The sequence below is a fragment of the Triticum urartu genome, chromosome 5 (assembly GCF_003073215.2).
Source record: "Triticum urartu cultivar G1812 chromosome 5, Tu2.1, whole genome shotgun sequence".
Lineage (NCBI taxonomy): Eukaryota > Viridiplantae > Streptophyta > Magnoliopsida > Poales > Poaceae > Triticum > Triticum urartu.
The window spans coordinates 531,936,829-531,960,733 of NC_053026.1; the positions used below are offsets into that span (position 1 = coordinate 531,936,829).

A 23,905-nucleotide genomic window follows, 5' to 3' on the forward strand; every position below is an offset into this window, starting at 1 on the left:
AGCGATCGATGGCGCGGCGTGGCTTAATTGCATGGCTTGTTGCGTTAAACATAGAGGTGTTTTAGACCATTGGATCTAATAGATAGACGATTCTGATTATTTGAATCTGCCCTTCTCTTCTTTTATAGTGGTAGTAGATAGATGTAAGCCTATCTAATTCAAAGTAAAGTACTTTCTCCGTTCCTAAATACATGATTGAAGGCTTAGAGTGTAGATGCATTTTAGAGTGTAGATTCACTCATTTTGCTGGTCCATAGTGAAATCTTTACAAAAAACTTATATTTAGGAACAGAGGAAGTAGCTAATTCCGTGCAGATCATACATGATTGAAGGCAAATGCACTGAGCTAGTATTTCTTTGGCCGAGTGTGGTTAGTTGGCATAGGTAAAACTAATAGCCATCATATGCTTGCAAAGCATTCATTAGACAACTCTAGGAAGAATATTTTAGGCTGCTAAATATGATTAACGTACAACACCTCGCTGTAGACGAGTAAGAGCTCAACCACTCTCCATTGCCTTCCACTAACGTAGGGTTCTTGTACTACTAAGTTTGGAACGAATCGACCTGAGCTGCATGCAAAACTTTAGCCACAGTTGGTATGCACATGCCGCTACTCGCTATACTTGTATAAGCAAGTTGCTCGTTTATTCGGCCTCTGAAACGGGGAGTGGTGGTCTGTGGCGTCACCTTATTAGTGCTAACAGATTTGAAAGTTTCCTGTTTTGTCAACTGATATGAATATTTTAGGACTAATATGCACAGCAGTGCGTTGGCACAGATATAAATGGAAATTATATGCGTGCAAAGCATGCATTGGAGCTAAATATGGTTAACCTACGACATGGCGCTATGGACGAGCAAGAGCCCAACCACTCTCCATTGCCTTCCATTAACGTAGGATTCTTGTACTACTAGTATGTTTGGAACGAATCGAGCAGAGCTGCATGCATACTTAATTAGCCGGTTCGAGTAAATTATGATCAAGTCCTACTCCTGTCACACACACAGATGCACGCCTACTACTATATATAGTTTTTTTGCGGGTACTACTATATATAGTTGGAATACACGCATAAAAAAGGCTGGGCCATTTATACTCTAATCATAAGCATTTGGTTAATGTAGCCTTGATGTGCGACGAGACTTATCTTTAACAAGGAATATGATCAATAATGTTGTGACTTATGTGATACAAACATGCAATTGATGAAATTTATCTTTCAATTATTGGTCAAATTTAAATCTTGGAAATATGTGAACCTTATATTTATGAAAGAAAGGAGTAGTATAATAAAATGTAAACTGCGACAAGAGGCATCCTTTTGGGCTGTTGTAACATAAAACCGCAACTCTATGGCATACCTCCGTTTTTGTGCATCTACAATACTTGTGGTTCTCACTAGCTTAGATCAAAAGCGAAGTACACCTCCTGTATTACGGTCATACACCATATTTTAGATAATGTTATTTGTTGACGCAAAAAGTAGTTATCGGTACTGTTATTTTCATTCTTGCCGTGGTCCCATAAGTTTTTCGTGAACCAAGTCGCAAGGGAACCTCGACCGCAGGCTAGGGGTTTATGAGAGAAATGGTGAAAATTAGAGAAAACAGGGGCAATTTCCACACGCGGGAGCACGGACGACTCACGTACGTCACGCATGGCAAACACAAACGTGCATGGCTAGATATCACTGACACTAACGCCGCAACACTGACCGACCTATGGCAAACCGCCGTCAGTGGTAATGCTTAATTACCATTGATGGATCGATCGTGGCAACTCAGTGATGATCCCTAAGGACTCTATGCTAGGGAGGGGGGGGACCTTCATCGTCATTTAAATTCAACTCCACTTTTGAAATTTTTGGACGGTAACCGTATTTTCCGGGGACCACCCGAATTTCCGGTTTTCGGTCTGTTTCTATATTTCACAGACCGGAATTAGAAAACTTGGGTGAGGGCCAGACTAGGGGTGGAAGGGAGGCGTAGGCAAGTCAGCTGGCGCCCAGGTGGTGCGGCGGAGGTCCAGCAGGGGCTGGGCGGTGGAGTGGGTAGTACGACAGTGGCGGCGGTCTCAGACTACGCGGATACACAACAAGGGTGGAGGGACAGCGTGAGAAAAAGCGGGGCTCCATGCATGTGGGTTTTTTTTTTGTGTGGGCCGAGGTTGTCGGAGTCCGACATGATAGCTGTCCGGACGTCCACAAACCTCCTCTGACTTGCTTTCGGCTTGCGGGAATTCAGACTGATCCGTGGACGTTTTATAGATGGCTTTAGAGTGCACAAATTGTCCGAACAGCACAGTCCGAACATTTACAGCCGGTTGATGCCCTTAACTGTGTACAATTGTTTCCATCAACCCCCAAACTCCCCAAAACAACGGTGTATACTTTGCTTGACTGGGAGCAATGCAAGGTCCTGAGTACCATGTGGCGTAGGATGCTGAAGTTGGGCGATGCACATGCTCCCTTTTGATCGCGGCCAACTTTTTGTGTGTATCAAACTAGCAATACGCCCTACATAGCTAGCAGCAGCCCACAAGCAGACACGCACAATTATCGACACCTACCTCCGACACACATCGCCGAGCGCATAGGCATGGCGAGCTCACCGACGTTGCAGTTCACGGTGCGCAGGAAGCCCGCAGTGCTGGTGGCGCCGGCGGGGCCGACGCCGCGGGAGCTAAAGCCGCTCTCGGACATCGACGACCAAGACGGGCTCCGCTTCCACGTCCCAGTGATCTACTTCTTCCGTCGCCACGGCGGCCGGGACGACGACCCGGCGCCAGTGCTCCGGAACGCAATCGCCACGGCACTTGTGAACTACTACCCTCTGGCCGGCCGGCTGAGGGAGCTTGAAGGCCGCAAGCTCGCCGTTCACTGCACCGGAGAGGGCGTGCTTTTCGTCGAGGCCGACGCGGACGTTCACCTTGACCAGTTCGGTGCCTCCCTGCTGCCGCCGTTCCCGTGCCTCGACGAGCTCCTCTTCGACGTCCCCGGCTCCTCCGACATCCTCCACGCCCCACTCATCCACTTCCAGGTAGCCCGCGGTTTAGAAAAGCTGAAATCTAATCGGTTCAGGAGAATAAAACTTTAAAATTTGAAATAAGTCTATATTTCAACCTCAAACTACCATCAAAGTTTAATGAACTACAAAACCGTCTAGTTTACAACTCTGAACTTTCAAAACTGGACAAAAAACAACCCTAGATGGTATTTGACTTGTTTTGACCGGTTTTGAGACTTTGACCAGTCAACGACCCAGTGCCAACTCATCCGCCACATCCTCGTTTGGTTAAATTTCTACCCAAAAAAATTGTCCAGAAACCTGTGAAAACATTCTCAAAAATCCACACAATCCTCATCTTAAATCTGGGAAAGTTTCTACAAATTTTGCCAAGCAGAAAAAAATTAGAGCAAAAATACAAATTTGACCCAAAATGGTTCTGAAGTTTTGCAAGATTTTTTTTGCTTTGCAACATGTGTTGCAACTTTCCCAAATTTAATATGAGGTTCGTGTGGATATTTGGGGCTTTTTTAAAAAGATTATGGACAATTCTTTTGGGCAAAATTTGACCCAAAATGGCTCTGAATTTGATTTTTTTGCTCTATTTTTTCATGCTCGGCAAAATTTGTCGAAACTTTCCGAGATTTAATATGAGTGTTGTGTACATCTTTTAGATTTTTTTCAAATTTTCTGGACACTTTTGTTTTGCCAAAATTTGACCAGAGGACATGGCGCATGAGTTGGCGCTAATTACTGGGCTGTTGACTGGTCAAAACCATTCAAATACCACCCCAGGGTTGTTTTCTGTCTGGTTTGAAAGTTCAGGGTTGTAAACTAGATGGTTTCATAGTTCAGGTTTGTGTTTTAAACTTTGGTGGTAGTTTGAGGTTGTAATATGGACTACTCTCTTAAAATTTTACTAAAAAGTATAACTTGTAATTTTTTTATGATGCATATTTTAGAAAAGTTGTACTGAAGTTGTGCTATTACAAATTGATTGAAATAGCTTAGAAAATCTCAAATCGATTGAGATATATAGAAGAAATAATGCATTCATGCACCAATAATGCAGGTGACACGGCTAGCGTGCAGAGGCTTCATCATGGCGTTGAAGATACAACACACAGTGGCGGACGGCCCAGGGATGGTGCAGTTCCTGGCCGCAGTGGCGGAGCTGGCGCGGGGAATGGCAGCGCCCACGGTGAGGCCGGTGTGGGGACACGATCTGCTGATGACCACGCGCGACGATCCGGCGCCGCCTAGAGTATTCACCCACCGGGAGTACGATGACGTGCCGGATAGCAACGACACCAGCGTGCCCCTCTACTCCATGACGCAAGACTCCTTCGGGCGTCGGGAGGTCGCGGCCATCCGCACCCACCTCCCGCCTGCTCTCCGCCGCCGCGCCACCACCTTCGAGGTCCTCACGGGATGTCTGTGGAGGTGCCGCACGATGGCGCTGGCCCCCGTTGCGGACGAGGAGATGTGGATGATCTGCCTCGTAAGCATTCGCGGCCAGAAGCAGCAGAGCAGCGGCACCCCATTCATCCCCGTTGGCTACTACGGCAATGCATTCGCGTTCCCGGTCGCCATCTCCACAGCCGGTGACCTCTGCACCAATCCGGTGAGCTACGCCGTGGAGCTGATGATGAAGACCAAGAGGGAGGTGGATGTGGAGTATGTGAGGTCGGTAGCGCGCCTCATGGTGCGGCGGGGGCGGCCGAACTTCACGATGGTGAGCGCGTACGTGATGGGCTGATGGCAGACGTATCCAAGGCCGGGTTCCGTGATGTCGACTTTGGGTGGGGCACACCGGTGTATGCCGGACTAGCCAAGGGCGGCATCCGCGATATCCCTGGAGTCGCCAGCTCCCTTATCGCCGTCAAGAATGCCAATGGTGAGGAAGGTCTTGCGGCGCCCATGTGCCTGCCTCGCCCCGTCATGGCAAAGTTTGTGGAGGAGATGAGAAGGCTGATGCGTCCGGCCGACATGGTTCCCGTGATCAAATCTGCTATCTGAACTGAATCCGGCGGCCTAATGGAAATAAGCCAGCCGACTTTCAAGGCCCTAGAGTTCTGCCTGGTTTACTTTTGTTTGGCTTGCATGTCATACATAAGTTTTAGGGCTTGTTTGGTTTATGCCGCCACGCCAACGTGCGGGGCGAGCCAAAATATTGGCGGAGGTTTTCGCCAACCGCACTTGGCCAGCTCATTGATAGCAGGCTGCATGGGCACACCAAATGTTTGGCTTCAATCCAAGCAACGCCTAAGAATCTGGTCAACACCAAATATTTGGCTTGGCAAGCCGGGGCGCCCGACCAAACAGCCTCTTACTCCCTCAGTCCTTGAAGTTTTGGGTTTGTCCTAAGTGAAACTTCTTTATGTTTAGCCAAGTCTATAGAAAAATATACCAACATGTAAAACACCAATTTAGTTTTCTTAAATACACCATTTTTTCATACTGTATGTATTTCATGTTGCTGATATGGCAACTTTTTCTACAAACTTGTCAAACTTAAAGAAGTTTGATTTATGACAAAGCTAGAGCTTTCAGAGTAATTTAGAATCATCTAGTCTTGATTTGATTTGTGTTTGCTCATGTGTGCATATTTCAGAGGTAATAGGTTTGTTGTTTGATGTATTGTGAAAGCTGAAAGATTCATATACCACCTTGTTTTTAACAACATATATAATTTGTTGTGTATTTATAAAACATATTAAAATAAAGCAATGTATTTATTTATCATATTTACCATGCGGCCACCTTGTTTGGCGGTAGAAAAAAGGGCCATATCATGGCGCCGCGTATGCTTCTCAAGCTTGATATCACGCGGGCTTTCGACAGCGTGTCCTGACCGTTTCTACTCCAGGTCTTGACGCACCTTGGCTTTGGGCCACGATGGCACGAGTGGATATCCATCCTTCTTTCCACGGCCTCGACGAGGGTGCTCATCAACGGTCACCCAGCCCCCCCCCCCCCCCCCCCCCCCCCCCGATCGACCACGCCCATGGTCTGAGACAGGGTGATCCGGTCTCTCCCATGCTCTTGACGATCATGATCGACGTCCTCAATTCTATGATGCTGCGCGCAGTGGACACCGGCCTCCTTCATCGCCTCACCACCTGGCATGCAGCATCCAGTATATCTCTCTACGCGGACGACGTCGTCGTTTTTTGTCATCCGGACAACCATGATGAAAGGGCATTTCCCTACTTTATGTTTTGGATGATGATGACAACCCTTTGTTGGTCTAATCGTGTGCTATATGTTTCAGGTTCTCGATGCTTAGGCTTACATCGGATTGCTATTGCCTCTCGTAGGAAAAGATCGAAGACGTGTCCTCTACGCTTTTATTTTCTTTGGTAGTAGAGTACCCGTACTATCAAGAGGGAATCCTCATTAGGAAGCTCTGGGGGAATCTTTTCACGTACACTTTCCTCACCCCTCATTTGTCTTCCTCAGTTGTGAGAGAGTGTGTTCCCCCTATCTTTTTTCCTTTTGTTTTCTGCTCTTCCCAGCGGTTGTACCGCCCCCTGGTGCGGTTGTACCACTGGTCCTTGTCGCTCTCCAGCTTTTACCGAGCGGTTGTACCGCTGCCTCTGGGGGGTGGTACCGCCACCTTGCTCAACAAAGGCTAGGGCGGTGGTTCTGGCCATGCACCGCTCAAGTACCGCTCAAGGTTCTGTTTTGATGCGGTTCTCAGGCGGTGGTGGCCCGGTTGATCCGGTCGATCCTCGTTGACCGGTACCACCGGTGGTCTGAGCGGTTCTTCCGCTCAGAACTTCGTCGTCCAAGAGCTCAAGGCCATGCGGTTGTTCCGGTCTTGCACCGCTCATGTACCGGTCTTGTCTTTGTTCTGAGGCGGTAGTTGTGCGGTGGCTGGGCGGTTGGTCCGGTCATTTTTCTTAACCGGTACTACCGCCCAGTGGCCCGGTTGTACCGCCTGGTAGGGTTCTGCAGCTACACTGTGAGTCCCGGTTGTACCGGGACAAGGACCGGTTGTACCGCTGCGGGGCTGAAAACGCAGCAACGGCTGGATTTTTAGGGTTGCTATATAAGAGTGTTTCTCCCACCTACCACTCTCACCTTTGACCTCTCTTACTCCACCATTAATGCACTTCAAGCTCTCTTGCCCGATCTCTCTCCCTAGCCACTCAAACTTGTTGATTTGCTAGGGATTGAAGGAGGAGACCTAGATCTACACTTCCAGCAAAGGATAATTGCTTCCCCCATACTTTCTTGTGTGGATTTTGTTACTCTTGGGTGTTTGAGCACCCTAGACGGTTGAGGTCACCTCGGAGCCATATTCCATTGTGGTGAAACTTCGTGGTTTCGTTGGGAGCCTCCAATTAAGTTGTGGAGAGAGCCCCAACCTTATTTGTAAAGGTTTGGTCGCCGCCTTCAAGGGCACCAATAGTGGAATCACGGCCTCTCGCATTGTGTGAGGGCGTGAGGAGAATACGGTGGCCCTAGTGGCTTCTTGGGGAGCATTGTGCATGCCTCCACACCGCTCCAACGAAGACGTACTTCCCTTCAACGGGAAGGAACTTCGGTAACACATCCTCGTCTTCACTGTCTCCACTCTTGGTTATCTCGTGCCTTTACTTGTGCAAGCTTATTTGTGTTATATCTCTTGCTTGCTTGTGTTCCTATCCTTGCTGCATCATATAGGTTGCTCACCTAGTTGCATATCTAGGTAACCTACTTTGATGCAAAGTTTAAATTGTTAAAGAAAAGCCAAAAAATTATTAGTTGCCTATTCACCCCCTCTAGTCAACTATATCGATCCTTTCAATTGGTATCAGAGCCTTGTCTCTTTATTAAGGACTTTACCGTCCGAAGAGTATGGTTGATACCGTAGACGGTGTGGAGGAACACTCCGGTGCGAATCCGACCTCGTCTACAGGCGATGGGGGAACCTCGGTCTCTCGTGAGGAGTTCAATGTGGCCTTGGAGACATTGAAAACCTCCATGACGACCGAGGTTGAAAGCATGTTTACTAAATTCCTTGAGGGGCTTAAACTGTCCACCGCACCGTTAAAAGTGGGTGATCCCACCGACAAGGTGATGGATGCTATCTTTGATAAGGGGGAAGCTAGTAGTGAAAAGGCTCCTTCTTCTAGTGGTAAAAATGGCACCGTCATCTTTGCTCATGTGGAACCACCACTTGTTTATGGTGGACCGGTTCCCTCCACTCATTTGAATCATGTCGGTCCTCCCCCTAAGATTGTGAAAAATGAGGACTTTGATTCTTGGGTTTACCGCTTTAAACGTCATTTAAATCATGTGAACACTAACCTTTGGAGAATCATTGAAGAAGGTTTCTATCCGCATGATCCAAGCAACTTCACTCCTCGAGAAGCCGCGGATAATCAATTCAATGAGAATGCTCTCTTCATCATTCAAGATGCAATTCCACCCGAAGACCTACCTCATCTTCGTCCCTTCGCCTTGGCCAAAGATGCATGGCATTGTGTTGTCTCTCTCTACCAGGGAAGCGCAAGCATTCAACGCTCCAACTATGAAGTGGTGCAAGATGAGGCCGATGAGTTTGCAATGAAAGAAGATGAAGAACCTCGTGAGCTTTATCGGAGAGTAACCAAACTCGCAGTCTCACTACGAGATCACGGGAGCAAGGACACGGATGACAATTGGATCAAGCGCAAATTCCTCAAGGCAATGATGCCCTATCACAAGGCCATGTCCTCCGTCATTGTCAAAGACCGGACTTCCACACTTTGACCTCAAGCGAAGTGTTGGATGAGTTTGTGGCCATGAACATTTTGGACAAGACCGCCGACAATGCGGTGCTTCGTTCTCAAAGGGCAAAGAAGCCCAACCTTGCATTGAAGGCCAAGTTGTCCTTTGAAGAAGAAGAAGAAGAGGAAGAAGAGGAGAGCAACCCCGAGGATACAAAGTATGCATATCATGAACACATGGCACTCGCTTCAAGGCAATTTTGGAGCAAGAAAAACTCGAGGCCAAACTTTAGCAAAAACAACTCAAGTGGCACGAAGAGCAAGCAACGTGTAAGGACTTGCTACAATTGTGGCAACGTGAGTCATTTTGTTGTGGAGTGCCCGTATGAGAAGAGGGAAGACAATGGTGGCAAGCTCATCCGAAAGGACAAGGCCAAGTCATTCCCCAACAAGAGCAACTTCACCAAGAAGACTCCTCCCAAGGCATTGGTGGTACAAGAAGAGTACAATGAGGATGATGACGATGATGAAGGTGATGAGTCGGTTGCCATGGCCTCCGTTGCCATTGCGACGACTCCACGGGTGTCTCTCTTCGACTCACCCAATGAGAGCATCACCGCCAAGTGCCTCATGGATAAAGCCACCAACAAGGTAACCCCCAACATCAAAACTACCATTATTAATCATCCTTCTCCAACGGATAGCATTAATGAACTTGAGGGAACTAATGTGGAGGAGAATGAATTTGAGACCTTTATGGGTAAACTCAAGGGCAAGTCCAAGAAGCACTTTGTTGCTCTCTTGGAACAACTTGGTGAAGCCAATGACATGATCGACGCTCACGAAGATACCATCTCTAAGATGGAAGGGCATAGCCGTGACTATGCCGATGAGATTTCGGATCTTTCCAATACTCTTGAGGAAGAGCGTGGTCTTCGTTTGGCTCTTGAGGAGTCACACAACGAAGACCATGCTAAATTAAAGAAAGATCTTGATCATGCTCTTATTGTTTCTCGTGTGCTAAATTCCGAGAAGGCCGAACTTGGGGTTGATCTTGCTAGACTCAAAGAGGAGTTTGATATACTTGACAAGGCCCACAAGGCCTTGAAGGGTATTCACGCTAGTCTCAAGGAGTCTCATGATCAACTCCAAGTGAAGCTAACTAAGGAGAAAGCCACATTTCCTCATATGGTTTTAATTGATAATGCAAATGCTACTAACCCGTGTTGTGAGTATATACATCTTGTTGAGGAAAATGCTAAGTTGAAGGAGAAGCTTGAGAAAGGCCTTGTGTCATGTATACAAGGTAAGAAGAACCTCAACGACCTTTTGAGTAGTCAAAAGGAAGTCGTGGCCAAGGAAGGGATTGGGTACGCACCCAAGCCCAAGAACAAGAAGAAGAATGACAAGGCCAAACGACCTCCCCCTCTCAAGCAAACTTTTGTGAAGGAGGGAGAGGGTGCATCCAAGGAGAAGAAGAACGATGCGAAGGGTGGCGGTGCCGAGAAGGGCAATGCCACCCCTCCAAACAAAGCCGGCGACTTTAATCCTTCTTATGTGTTATGCCGTGCTAGTGATGGGCATGTTTATGCCAAATTTGTTGGTTCTCCCTATGAATACATTGAATGGTCTATTTGGGTTCCTAAGACCCTTGTTACTAACATCAAAGGACCCATTACAAAATGGGTACCTAAAACCAAGCATTAATCTCTTGTAGGTGTTTGCTTCCGGTGGGGGATCATGGTTGCTCGATAGTGGAGCTAGAAATCATATGACCGGAAGCAAGGACTTGGTGGTGTACGTGCACAAGATTTCCTCTATGCCCACCAATGTCGAATGGGGTGATGCCTCGTCCTCTAAGGTATTGGGACTCGGCAAGGTTGTCATTTATCATGATCTCACGATCGAGAAGGTCATGCTTGTAGAGTCCCTTGCATACAATTTACTTTCCGTTCGTCAACTTGCAATCATGGGCTTTGCCACCTTCTTTGATATTGATACCGTGGCCCTCTTGTGGAGCAAGACTCTTAAAGTAGCCTTTGTTGGGCATGTCGAGAACGGTCTATATGTGATTAACTTTTCGGAGCGACCCACTAAGACCGCGACATGCCTAATGGCTAAAGTTGATGTGGGATGGCTTTGGCATCGCCGTCTAGCCCATGTCAATATGAGATCTTTGCAAAGTCTTCTCAAGGGGGACCATGTCCGTGGACTAACAAATGTTAGTTTTGCTAAAGATCGTGCTTGCAGTGCTTGTATCGAAGGAAAGCTACATGAGAAGGCTCACCCTCCCACGACTATCATTTACTCAAATAGGCCTTTGGAGCTCCTTCACATGGATCTCTTTGGGCCTCCATCATTCGATAGTCTTGGGGGTAGGAATTATTGCTTGGTGATTGTGGATGACTACTCAAGATACACTTGGGTGTATTTCTTCAAGAGGAAGAGCGAGACCCAACAAACCGTCATTGACTTTGCAAATGAAGCACAACGTCAACACAATGCAAAGATCTTGACAATAAGAAGTGACAACGGCACTGAGTTCAAGAACTACACCTTGGATGAGTTTCTTAGTGATGAGGGGATCAAGCATCAATACCCGGCACCTTACACCCCTTAACAAAACAGTGTTGCGGAGAGGAAGAACCGGACGTTGATGGATGCGGCAAGGACCATGATGGCGGAGTTCAAGTCTCCGTACAACTTTTGGGCCGAAGCCATCAACACCGCGTGTCATGCATCCAATCGAATCTACCTCCGCAAGGGCTTGAATAAGACTCCATATGAGATACTCACCGGTAACAAGCCCAACCTCAAGTACTTCCGGGTGTTCGGGTGTAAGTGTTTCATTCTCAAGAAAGGTGTTCGGTTGTCTAAATTTGAGGCTAGAGCTTATGAGGGCATATTTGTTGGTTATGCTACAAACTCTCATGCTTACAGTGTCCTCAATAAATCCACGGGACTTATTGAGGAGACGTGTAACGTGGAGTTTGATGAGAATAACGGCTCCCAAGTGGAGCAAAGTGACACTTGTGATGTAGGTGATAAAATTCCTCCCCAAGCCATAAGAAGAATGGGTGTTGGATTTATCCTACCCATTGAGGAACCCCTTATGGCCGAAGAAGAAGGACAAAGCTCCACTCAAGTGGAGCCATCACCAACCCAAGGCCCACACACTTCCGAAGAACAACATGAAGGCCCTCATCCTCAAGAACATGACCAAGGGCAAGATCACGCTCAAGACGGTGTTGACACATCAAGTGATGCCCATGGTCAAGTTCTCTCCTTCGAGCAAGTTCAAGAACAAGAACAAGCTCAAGACGACGCCCAAGACGATCAAGTGACCACTCCTCATCTCACTCCCGAGGAGGAATTAGAGCGTCGTGCCGCCAAGGTTGCTTCCAAGCTCTCCACCAAGGATCATCTCATGACGAATGTGCTTGGAAGCTTAAGAAAGGGGGTAAGCACTCGTAGACAATTAGCAAATTATTGTGATCATCACGCGTTTGTCTCTTGTGTGGAACCCCACAAGGTCTATGAGGCGCTAGAAGATTCGGATTGGCTCAATGCCATGCATGAAGAACTCAACAACTTCGAACGCAACAAAGTGTGGAGATTGGTACCAAGACCGATGGGGAATCACAATGTCATTGGAACCAAGTGGATATTTAAGAACGAGCAAGATGCCCATGGGATTATCATTCTCAACAAGGCTCGTTTGGTAGCACAAGGCTACTCCCAAGTCGAGGGTATCGACTACGGTGAAACCTTTGCTCCCGTTGTTCATCTTGAATCTATTCGCATGTTAATTGCTTATGCTTCTCATCATAACTTTAAGTTACAACAAATGGATGTGAAGAGTGCTTTTCTTAATGGTCCCGTTAATGAATTGGTTTATGTCAAGCAACCCCCCGGGTTCGAGGATCCCTACTTTCCCGATCATGTGTATCAACTCGATAAGGCACTCTATGGCCTTAAACAAACCCCACGTGCGTGGTATGACCACCTTACCGAGTTGTTACAAGACCGTGGTTTTGAAGTTGGGCTAATCGACCCCACTCTTTTTACTAAGAAGGTCAAAGGGGAGTTGTTTGTGTGCCAATTATATGTTGATGATATCATCTTTGGTTCCCCTAACAAAGCTTTCAATGAGGAATTTGCCGCTCTCATGACCTCAAAGTTCGAGATGTCTTCCATGGGAGAGTTGAAGTTCTTTCTAGGGTTCGAAGTGAAGCAAAGAAGAGAAGGAACCTTCATCAACCAAGCCAAATATACTCAAGACATGCTCAAGAGATTCAAGCTAAGTGATGTCAAGCCGGCTTCCACTCTAATGCCCACCAAGTGCCAACTTGACATAGATCCCAATGGTAAATCGGTGGATCAAAAGGTATATCGCTCCATGGTAGGCTCCTTGCTCTACCTTTGTGCATCTAGACCGGATACCATGTTGAGTGTGGGAATTTGTGCACGGTTTCAAGCCGCACCTAAGGAAAGCCACTTTGTGGCGGTCAAGCGAATCTTTTGATATTTGGCTCATACCCCAAACTTTGGCTTATGGTACCCAAGAGGAGCAAATTTCAAGCTTGTAGGATATTCGGATTCCGATTGGGCGGGAGACAAAGTGGATAGGAAGTCCACTTCCGGAGGGTGCCAATTCCTTGGTTGCTCTTTGGTAAGTTGGTCTTCTAAGAAGCAAAGTTGTGTGTCTCTCTCGTCCACCAAAGCGGAGTATGTGGCGGCTGGTAGTTGTTGTGCACAACTCTTATGGATGAGGCAAACTTTAAAGGATTACGATGTCATTTGTGACAAAGTGCCTCTGGTGTGACAATGAAAGTGCCATCAAGATTTCCCTCAACCTGGTGCAACACTTCAAGACAAAGCATATTGAGATTCGGTATCACTTCATCCGGGACCACATTAGGCGAGGAGAGATCGAACTCAACTACGTCAACACTCATGATAACCTTGCAGATATCTTCACGAAGCCTTTGGATGAAGCAAGATTTCACGAGTTAAGGCATGAGCTAAATATCATCAATTCGAGTAATGTTGCTTGAGCCCTTGCACACCCCACTATACTCAACGTGTTGTCTTGTTTAGGCGTCGGCATGGACATAGGGGGAGTGTTGTTCTCTCAATGAACTCTCCCTTCCCCCATTATGCATAAATCGATCACCTCTTTCGCATTAGCCACTTTTGATGGTAATTGTGCTTCAAAGACGAGTTTTGGTCATGGGTCCAAGGATAATTCTTCGCGGTGCCATACCAATTGACTCAAACATAGGTGGCTCCGGTCGCTGTCCTCTCTTGGGGAGGTTGGAGTTAGCGTTTTGTTCTCGTGTTGTTTTCTCTCGTTCTTTCTTTGCTCTTTGCGTGGAGTTCTCCTAGGGTGTTGTTTATCTCCTGTTTCGTGCTCTTTCTTCCCCTCCTCGGATTGCACTCATTTGATCTTGGCTTGGGCATAGGTGGTCGGGCGGTACAACCGGGATCACGGGCGGTTCTACCGCTGGTACCTGGTTGTGCCGTCCCAATGGGTCTCCGTTCGGTGCTTGGGCGGTTCCATCGCTCAAACCCATGGTAACCTACGTCCGGTACTACCGGTGGACGCCGGGCGGTACTACCGCTGCCTTCCAAGCACCGGAAGTATTGCCTCCAACCACCGGCCTGTACCAGACGAGCGGTACAACCGCTCCCCGGAGCGGTACTACCAGGACGTGTCTACGGGCCTATATATACTCGACGGGGCTGAAGGGTTTTCTTTTTCCCTTCGCCCTCGTTCCTCTTCTCTGTGCCCTAGCCGCCGGCCCTCTTTGCCCCTACCCCGGAGCGCGTCTCGCGCTTCGGATCCTTGTGCTCTCCGTGGAGGCCTCCCGATCTCTTCCCATGGATGGTGGTAATGCCTCGTGTTCTTTGCACCTAGATCTTTCTAGGGTTCTTCCTTTGTCTAGGGCATTACTTAAATTTCCGCGATTAGTGTTTGAACTATGGAGTTGAAGAGATCTTTGTTTGCCTCCTGTCTTGCTTGCAGCACTTAGAATTCGGAATATTACTTGTGTGATTAGTATGCCTCAGTTAGATCTATCTCCCCTGGTAGTGCCACTGTCAGCGGTTCTACCGCCCCTACGGGCGGTACAACCGCTAGAGCGGTACTACCGGCGGAGGATCCGGTACAACCGGAGTATATCAACCACCCAGCACTGTTCTATCTTCTCTGTTGCCGCAACATGTTCCTTTTCTGCTAGTGTGTGCAATCCTCTCATCCTTGCTGGGTATTGTGTGCTCTTTTCGTGTGTGTGTTCAGGTGGCTCTAGTTCTCGCTCTGCTCCTCGCAAGACCAAGAAGAGGGCACGAAGGACCTTGCGCCCGGTTGTGTCTGATGATGAAGAAGAAGTTGTGATTCCCACCAAGCCCACTCCCCGTGAAAAGTCTACAGCTGCTAAGCAACGTGTGGTTAGGCCGTTGCATCGTTGGAAAGCCAAGGAATGGGAAGCCTTCCGATCGAGGAATCCGTATGAGGTTCCCATTGCTCCTCGTTGGACCACCATTCAGTTCCGGAATGAGATGCAAGTGTGGATTGTTCATGAACTCTTTGAGCACAACAAGAACAGATATGCCAAGCAGTGGACAATTGATCTTGACCATTGGAGGAACAACCTGGAGTATTTTGGTGAGGCGCTGGCTCTCTGCGAGGAGTTTGATCTTGTCAAGCTCATGTCAGTCAACTGTGACTTTGATGTTCAACTCATCCATCAGTTCTATGCCACGGTTCATTTTGGGGAAGATGACGCGCGCACTCTCACCTTCATGTGTCGTGATGAATTGTTTCAAGTTCCCTGGAGGGCATTCTGCAATGCTATTGGGTACGAGGATACCGGTCTGGAAGGAAGGGGTGGCATTCATCCTCATGATCTTCCTGAGTCCATGCCTAAGGAGAAGCTTGCCCCTCTGTACATTCGGGGCCGTGGGATTATTGGAGAATCCAAGGATTTGGAGAAGGTCTATGACATCATGCACCGAGTGTTCCGCAATGTGCTCTTGCCCAAGGTGGGCAATCAAGATGAGATTCATGGTTATCTGGTTGATTTGATGGTTGCTATGAAGACCATGGTGGGGACAGGGGCAACGTTTGATGTGTCCAATTGGATGTGGCATGAGATGTACAACATGGTCATCTACCGTAAAGTCCCAATCTATGCTCCGTTTGTCATGTGCTTTCTGAACTCTGTGTAGGCTGTTCGTCGTCCTGGAGAGCTCCTCACTTCTCGAGACAACCTCACTGTTCATGAGGTCAAGCTCCTTAAGAAGAAGAAGCATGCCGAGCCTCGCTTCCCTGCCAATGCTCCTGAGGATGTCTATGCTACTTCTGACGATGAGGACTTTGAGATGGAGCCAGGGGCCAAGCCTTCATGGGTGGCCAAGCTCACTGCCAAGGTGAAGAAGACCTTTTGTCTCCAGGCTGACATCCAGAAGAGGATGTATGAGGCACATGTCAATGAGAAGCTTGCACGACGTCGCCAAATTGCAATGATGAAGCACCTCAACATGCCAGTTCAGAGTGGCTCTGAGAAGAGCATCACCCCGGAGGAGCGTTGGATATCTACCCATAGCACCTGGACTGATGATGAAGCCCCTCCCCAGCCATCCTCCTTGTTTGCAGCAGCTGACAATGCCATGGAAGAATCCGATCATGACGACGATGACGACTCTGATGATGAGGATCCAGATGCGACCGAGGAGTCAGAGGAGGACGCCTGAGCTTTGGTACGCTAGCTTCGCTCTTTTCCTTTTTGGTGTCTTGATGCCAAAGGGGGAGAGGGTTCTATAGGTCTCGGGGATTTGCATGGGTTTTTCTTTTTCTCGTTTTCTCGTGTTGGTCTATGTTCGTGGACTTGTTTCGTTCCTTGCTGTGTGTGAGACTTGTTACTCCTGTTACCTTTCCGTTCATCGGTCTTTATCATTATTATTGCACTCTAAGTATTATATTGTCTCTTTTTTTTATGCTCAGAGTGGTGAGTCTATAAAATTTAGGGGGAGTCTAATCTTGAAAGTGTGCCCATGCTTTCTAACAGCTAGTTCCTATTGGGGCACATATTCAGGGGGAGTTCCATCTAGATTTCATTGACTTATCTCTTGCAAATCGTGTTGTTGTCATCATCCACCAAAAAGGAGGAGATTGAAAGGGCCTTTCCCTACTTTATGTTTTGGATGATGATGACAACCCTTTGTTGGTCTAATCGTGTGCTATATGTTTCAGGTTCTCAATGCTTAGGCTTACATCGGATTGCTATTGCCTCTCGTAGGAAAAGATCGAAGACGTGTCCTCTACGCTTTTATTTTCTTTGGTCGTAGAGTACCCGTACTATCAATAGGGAATCCTCATTAAGAAGCTCTGGGGGAATCTTTTCACGTACACTTTCTTCACCCTCATTTGTCTTCCTCAGTTGTGAGAGAGTGTGTTCCCCCTATCTTTTTCCTTCTGTTTTCTGCTCTTCCCAGCGGTTTTACCGCCCCCTGGTGCGGTTGCACCGCTGGTCCTTGTCGCTCTCCAGCTTTTACTGAGCGGTTGTACCGCTGCCTCTGGGCGGTGGTATCGCCACCTTGCTCAACAAAGGCTAGGGCAGTGGTCCCGGCCATGCACCGCTCAAGTACCGCTCAAGGTTCTGTTTTGATGCGGTTCTCGGGCGGTGGTGGCCCGGTTGATCCGGTCGATCCTCGTTGACTGGTACCACCGGTGGTCTGAGCGGTTCTTCCGCTCAGAACTTCGCCGTCCAAGAGCTCAAGGCCATGCGGTTGTTCCGGTCTTGCACCGCTCATGTACCGGTCTCGTCTCTGTTCTGAGGCAGTAGTTGTGCGGTAGCTGGGCGGTTGGTCCGGTCATTTTTCTTAACCGGTACTACCGCCCAGTGGCCCGGTTGTACCGCCTGGTAGGGTTCTGCAACTACACCGTGAGTCCCGGTTGTATCGCTGCGGGGCTGAAAACGCAGCAACGGCTGGATTTTTAGGGTTGCTATATAAGAGTGTTTCTCCCACCTACCACTCTCACCTTTGACCTCTCTTACTCTAGCATTAATGCACTTCAAGCTCTCTTGCCCGATCTCTCTCCCTAGCCACTCAAACTTGTTGATTTGCTAGGGATTGAAGGAGGAGACCTAGATCTACACTTCCAGCAAAGGATAATTGCTTCCCCATACTTCCTTGTGTGGATTTTGTTACTCTTGGGTGTTTGAGCACCCTAGATGGTTGAGGTCACCTCGGAGCCATATTCCATTATGGTGTAGCTTCGTGGTTTCGTTGGGAGCCTCCAATTAAGTTGTGGAGAGAGCCCCAACCTTGTTTGTAAAGGTTCGGTCGCCGCCTTCAAGGGCACCAATAGTGGAATCACAGCCTCTCGCATTGTGTGAGGGCGTGAGGAGAATACGGTGGCCCTAGTGGCTTCTTGGGGAGCATTGTGCCTCCACACCGCTCCAACGGAGACGTACTTCCCTTCAACGGGAAGGAACTTCGGTAACACATCCTCGTCTTCACCGTCTCCACCAGGGACGGAGCCAGGAATTTGATATAGGGGGGGCGAGTTCCACACTTGAATTTTTACAAACCAATCAACATCGATCCAGGCATAAAACATTTAGCACGTGAAAAAGGCCTACACTGAAATCATGTTTTCATTGATGTAGATACTTGAAGAAGACTACCAAATTGTCCATCTTTGACAAAGCAGATCAGTTTTTTTAATTTAATATAGCAAAATTAGGTACACTGTAGTACCAATATTGATTCTAATCCAATTTTCATGTGCACCAACCAAGGATCATTCATGTTAGACAATTGGTTTTAGAGAGTTGAAGTTGAAGTTGATGAGAGAGGTCGTACCATCGAGCATAGAAGACGTCATGTTCACATAGCTGAGAGCATGAGGCCATGAACCAATTGGCTTGGAAATTTTATGAATTGATTCAGCTATCTTCCTCAGATCTACACAAACACAATTAGACAATCGAGAAAATTCAAATTAGTTTTCAATGTCTGTCGTTCTACATCTCTTAAGACAAAAACTAATCTAATCCTGAAGATAAACTAACCTTTTTTCCTCATCCAAGCGGCCGGCCAATGCACCTGTGGATCAACGAGGGAGCGCTTCCCTGTCGCTTTCCGCCCTTCCCTTCTCGACGGTAGCCGATCTACAGGCGGCCGGCTGGAGCGCGCGAGCAGGTGTTTTGGATCGCAAGAACTAGCAGATCAGAAACGAAGCGATTAGAGATGGAACTACCGTGAGTACGTGCGTCTTGAGCCTGGGTCCTTCTCTTCTACAGTGGGCTTTTCTTTATTCCTTCTACTGATATTTGGGCCTTCTCTCCCACGGATTACTACTAACTGCAGACAATTCATGGGCTTTGAGCCTTTGACTATGGGAGCCACAGGGGGGGCGAGACATGCCACAAAGTGTCTGCGTATGCAAAAAAGCTGCTATACCTAATCGCTATCAAGGGCCAACGTGATCGATAGGGGGGTCTCGCCCCCCCTCGCCCCCTTGGAATCATCCCTCCACTCTTGGTTATCTCGTGCCTTTACTTGTGCAAGCTTATTTGTGTTATATCTCTTGCTTGCTTGTGTTCCTATCCTTGCTGCATCATATAGGTTGCTCACCTAGCTGCATATCTAGGCAACCTACTTTGATGCAAAGTTTAAATTGTTAAAGAAAAGCCAAAAAATTGTTAGTTACCTATTCACCCCCCTCTAGTCAACTATATCGATCCTTTCACATGATATCGCTGCCGTGCACACCCTCCTCCATGTCTTCGGCAGAGCTTCTGGGCTGCGCACCAACTTCAACAAATGCTCGGCGACCCCGATCCGGTGCACCAAAGATCACATCGTGTCGGTGGGAACGACACCTATGGGATCACAAGAATCCCTACTGTGGTTAGCGGGGCGCGGGGTCGTGAGAAGAGCGGATCAAACAGATAGCACACGGTTCGTTTATCTAGGTTCGGGCCGCAAGGATGCGTAAAACCCTACTCCTGCTTTGGTGGATTGTATATCTGTCTTCTTGAGCTAGCTATGGGGCGTGAGGAGCTCCAAAAAGCCAAATCCTTCCCCTGGTCGCCTCGGGCCTCCTTTTATAGAAAAAGGGGTTGCCATAGTGGCACACAGGAGGTGGAAAGGGTACAGTGATGCGAGGTTATCCCTCGCATTACATGATAAGGCACCTTTAATGCGTCTTGCTTAGGTGTCCTTGCTTTATCGGGGACGGGGGAGAGATCTGTCTCGTCCGTAGCCGCTCCTTCTTGTGTCAACACGCGCCCTGGCCAGTGACGCTTGCGACGCCATGTAGGTAGGCAGGCAGCTGAGGTGGCGCAGTGGTGGGTCTCCACGAAGATCTGCATGCCGCCACGCAGGTGCCTGCCCAGCTGGTTGGGTCAACAGCTGCATGCATGCGGTGGTGGAGGTTTAGTCGGCGTGGGCCTGATGGTGGCCCTGCGGGTGTCCTCGGTAAGGGCCTTGCCGGGGCCCCGACAAGGGTCTTGCTGAGGCGCCTGCTGTCATCCCCGGCAAGGCGCTTGCCGGGGGCCTTGTGGTCTTCCTCGGCTGGGATCCCGCCAAGGGTTGCCATATCCTTAGTGCATATCTGATCTTGAATGTCTTCACAAAGATCTGCATGCCGCCACGGGGATGTCTCCCGAATCCTTGCCCTTTGGGGGCAGTGGACTCAAGGGTGATTTGCTCCGAAGGCGTGGGACGAGTCGCCGCGGCAAGGGTCTTGCCGGGGCTGCTAGAACTGTCCCCCGGCAAGGATCTTGCCGGGGGAGTCCGCTTCGTCCCCTTTGCTCTTCGTGGTCCTTGCCTTGGCGTCATTCTAGTTCTCTTGAGCTTCGATCTTACCCTGGCTCACCTCCCTTGCCTTGCTTGGTGTGGTGGTATCCGCGGCTCAGACTGCCCGTGCACAGTTATAGGGGTACAAAAAGTGTACCCCTCTTTTTGTACACTGACAGGAGCCCCCGGGCCTGGGCCACACATAAGCGCAACGCGTTGTTGGGCTAGGCCCAAAAACGGTGCGCGGGCAGGCGTGGCGGTTTTTACCGCGGTAAGATTCTTCGCGCGCTGTACTTCCCACGATTTCCGCGCGTGGCATGGCGTGGGGAGGCGCGTGTGACGTGGGCGGCATGTGTGGGGTTGGTTCCCGCAGGCATGTGTCACATCATAGTAAAGGGGAGGTCCACGCCTTCCCCATAAACGGAGGGAGGCGTGGAGGTGCGGCCCATTTACTGAATGGGGCTGAGGCGCGGTCTTCAAGGCGTCCACTTCCCACGATCATGGGGTGGGGAGTGGTCGTCTCACCCGTCCCCTCGGTTCTGCACGTCCACCACGTGTCTCCCATGCGCCTGGGGTGGCAAACGGTGGAGGCGGGAAACCGGGTCGTCGCTGGTTGGGGCGGCGGGTCGGTCCTGGCTCCATGCGCCTTCCGTGTCTTGATTGGCCGAGCGGGGCGGCCGAGCCCCAACCCCGATCCTTTATAAAGAGCGGGAGAGGGGGATGGCGTCCCGCATTCTTTCATCTTCTTCTTCCTTCAGCTTTTGCTCCTCCCTTCCATGCGTCGTGGAGAGAGGGAATCCCGGTCCTTCAACAGTGGCGGCAAGGGTCGCCGCTCGACAACGCGTCCCTCCTTCTCCTGCGCTTGCGGTGGCAGAGCCAGCCGCGAGGGGAAGGGGGAGGGGGCGAGGCCGTGGGCGAGGCCGGGGCGCTCGGGGAAGAGGAGGACGGGGTGGCGTGCCGGCCTCGCCTCCGCTAGCAGCTCCTCCTCCAATGGAGGGCCATGTTGGGGATGACCCTTGTGAGTTCTTCGTCAGGCTGCGCCGACCGCCGCACCGTCGCCTTCGTCTCCCGACTCCATTTGCGCGGGAGATGGAGCTGGATCCGCCGGAATCGTTGTGGCTGCACATGAGGGGCTGCGGGATTAGTGGCACGCGGGTCCGCGTCGACTTCCCCGCCCCTCACGTGATGTATCTTCGTCGGGGATGGAAGAAATTTGCTCATATCCATCGCTTGACGGAGGGGCTCACTCTCCATTTTAGGCTGAAGGAGGGTGGCCTTCTCTCCGTCAAGGTCTTCGGGTGCTTTGGGACCTGTGCAAGGTGCTGCGTGGAGAGCTCTTCTGATAGTGAAGACTCCTCCTCGGGCGGGAGTGATGAGGAGGACAGCGGCAGCGACGACAAGGGTAGTAGGCGGCAGGATGATGGGTCTGATTAGGTGTCGGGTTCCGCTCCGTGCGGCACCGGCGACCCCATCATCCGCGTCGCCGGCTCCCTGAACTTCTCGGGGTCGTCTCCTTGGGCGGCTGGCGTTGGGAGGCTACGGAAGAGGAAGAGGGCGGGCGGCAAGGCCGTCAAGTCGGAGTACGCGGGCACCGATGCCTTAGACGCGTGCTGACGTCCTGCCGCCTCGTCTTCGAGCTCTGCTTCCAGCGCCACCATCACCATCCAGCCTTTGGACGGCCACCAAGATGTTCTCTTGGTGTCTTCTGCCACCCGTAGCTTGCCTAGGCGCTCCTTTTGTCCTTTTCGCCTCCTTAACCTGCCTCCTAAGGAGAGGGACAAGAAAGGGATTATGGGCACCTTATCTCTTTTTAGTTTGCAAGCCTTCGGGCCTTTGTTGAATTTAAAACTTGTAATCCCATCATTCATGTTTTTCATTCCCTATGGACTGTACCTGAGTGGAATGTTTTTTTCAATGAAAAAGGGATGCTTGCCGGGTCATTTGTTTGCGGGTGGAACCCACGACAAGGAGTAAATCCTTGATATCTTCAAGATAAACATTTCCTTGCCCGGCAACAGGCCTTGCCGTCTCCCCACTTCGCTCGACCTTCCTCACGCCTTTGGCGAAGGCAGGGATGAGGCGGGTTCAGGCTCCTTGTTTCATCCTTTCGCTGCCGCAACTACGACCAAACTTGGCCCCAGGAACGAGCCCTAGGGCCTAGAGTTAGGGGAGCACGACAGCTTAGGGGAAAACGAGGTTTCACATACCTCAGTCCATAATGGAATGCATGATAAGGGATGAAGAACTTATCTAAAGCTGCAGTCCCCAGCAACCCTGGTTCGCCGTGAGTGAATCTTTGCTCTTGTAGCCCCCAGCAATACTGGCTTGCCGGGGGCTAGATGTTGGTCTGTTCCTCTTTTTTTTCTCCCCAAGTGGTTCGGCACGGATATCTGTGTGTCCTGTGAACCAAAGAAGACAAAAGAAAGACAAAGAGATGCACACTCGACCTCTAAGCTAGGGGTTAGTAGCCGCTAAGCACTATCAACCCTAACCAAGGACGAGACTCGACCTAGCATGCATGCTATAACTTAGGGCGCCAGCGCTTCATTTACTTATGCTCAGGGTCTGCGCCTGGCTTTGTACAAAGGGTTACATGCATCATCGGCAAGGCTCGTACAAAAGGTGGCTTGCCGGGGGGCCCGGCAAGCCGCGCCTCACGAGTAAAACTTGCGAAGATGCTCAATGTTCCAGGAGTTACTCACCGGAACGGCATCTTTGGTCTCGAGGCGGACTGCGCCGGGCCTAGTGACTCGTATTACCCGATAAGGGCCTTCCCACTTTGGCGTCAACTTGTTGGAATTCTTGGCCGATTGAACGCGCCAAAGAACAAGGTCGCCTTCCTCAAAGCTTCGGGCATGAACCTTGCGGCTATTGTAGCAGCCCAAGGCTTGCTGGTAGTGCGCTGCTCTCACAGCCGCCCGAAGACGATCTTCCTCAAGGAGCGTTGCATCATCTTGCCGCAATTGCTCTTGCTCAAGCTCGTCATAAGCGAGTACTCGAGGTGACCCGTATATGAGTTCCGTGGGGAGAACTGCTTCTGCCCCGTATACCAGGGCAAAGGGTGTCTGGCCGGTGGCTCGATTTGGTATCGTTCTGATTGACCAAAGAACCGCCGGCAATTCATCAATCCAGTGCCTTCCACTCTCGTGCAATCTGTCAAAGGTCTTTGTCCTCAGGCCTCGCAGTACTTCAGCATTTTCCCTCTCAGCTTGACCATTGCTTCGTGGGTGAGCAACGGAAGCGAAACAGACCTTGCTGCCGAGGTCTTGAATATATTGCATGAAGGTGTGGCTTGTGAACTGCGTGCCGTTGTCGGTGATAACCCTATTGGGTACACCAAAACGGCACACCAGTCCTTTGAAGAACTTGACGGCTGACTGCGCTGT

General features: G+C 49.7%; 1 pseudogene; it reads left to right on the plus strand.

Moving 5' to 3' along the window:
- Window positions 1–2,601: 2,601 nt before the first annotated feature.
- LOC125556611 lies at window positions 2,602–5,028 on the plus strand (annotated as a pseudogene).
- Window positions 5,029–23,905: the final 18,877 nt, after the last annotated feature.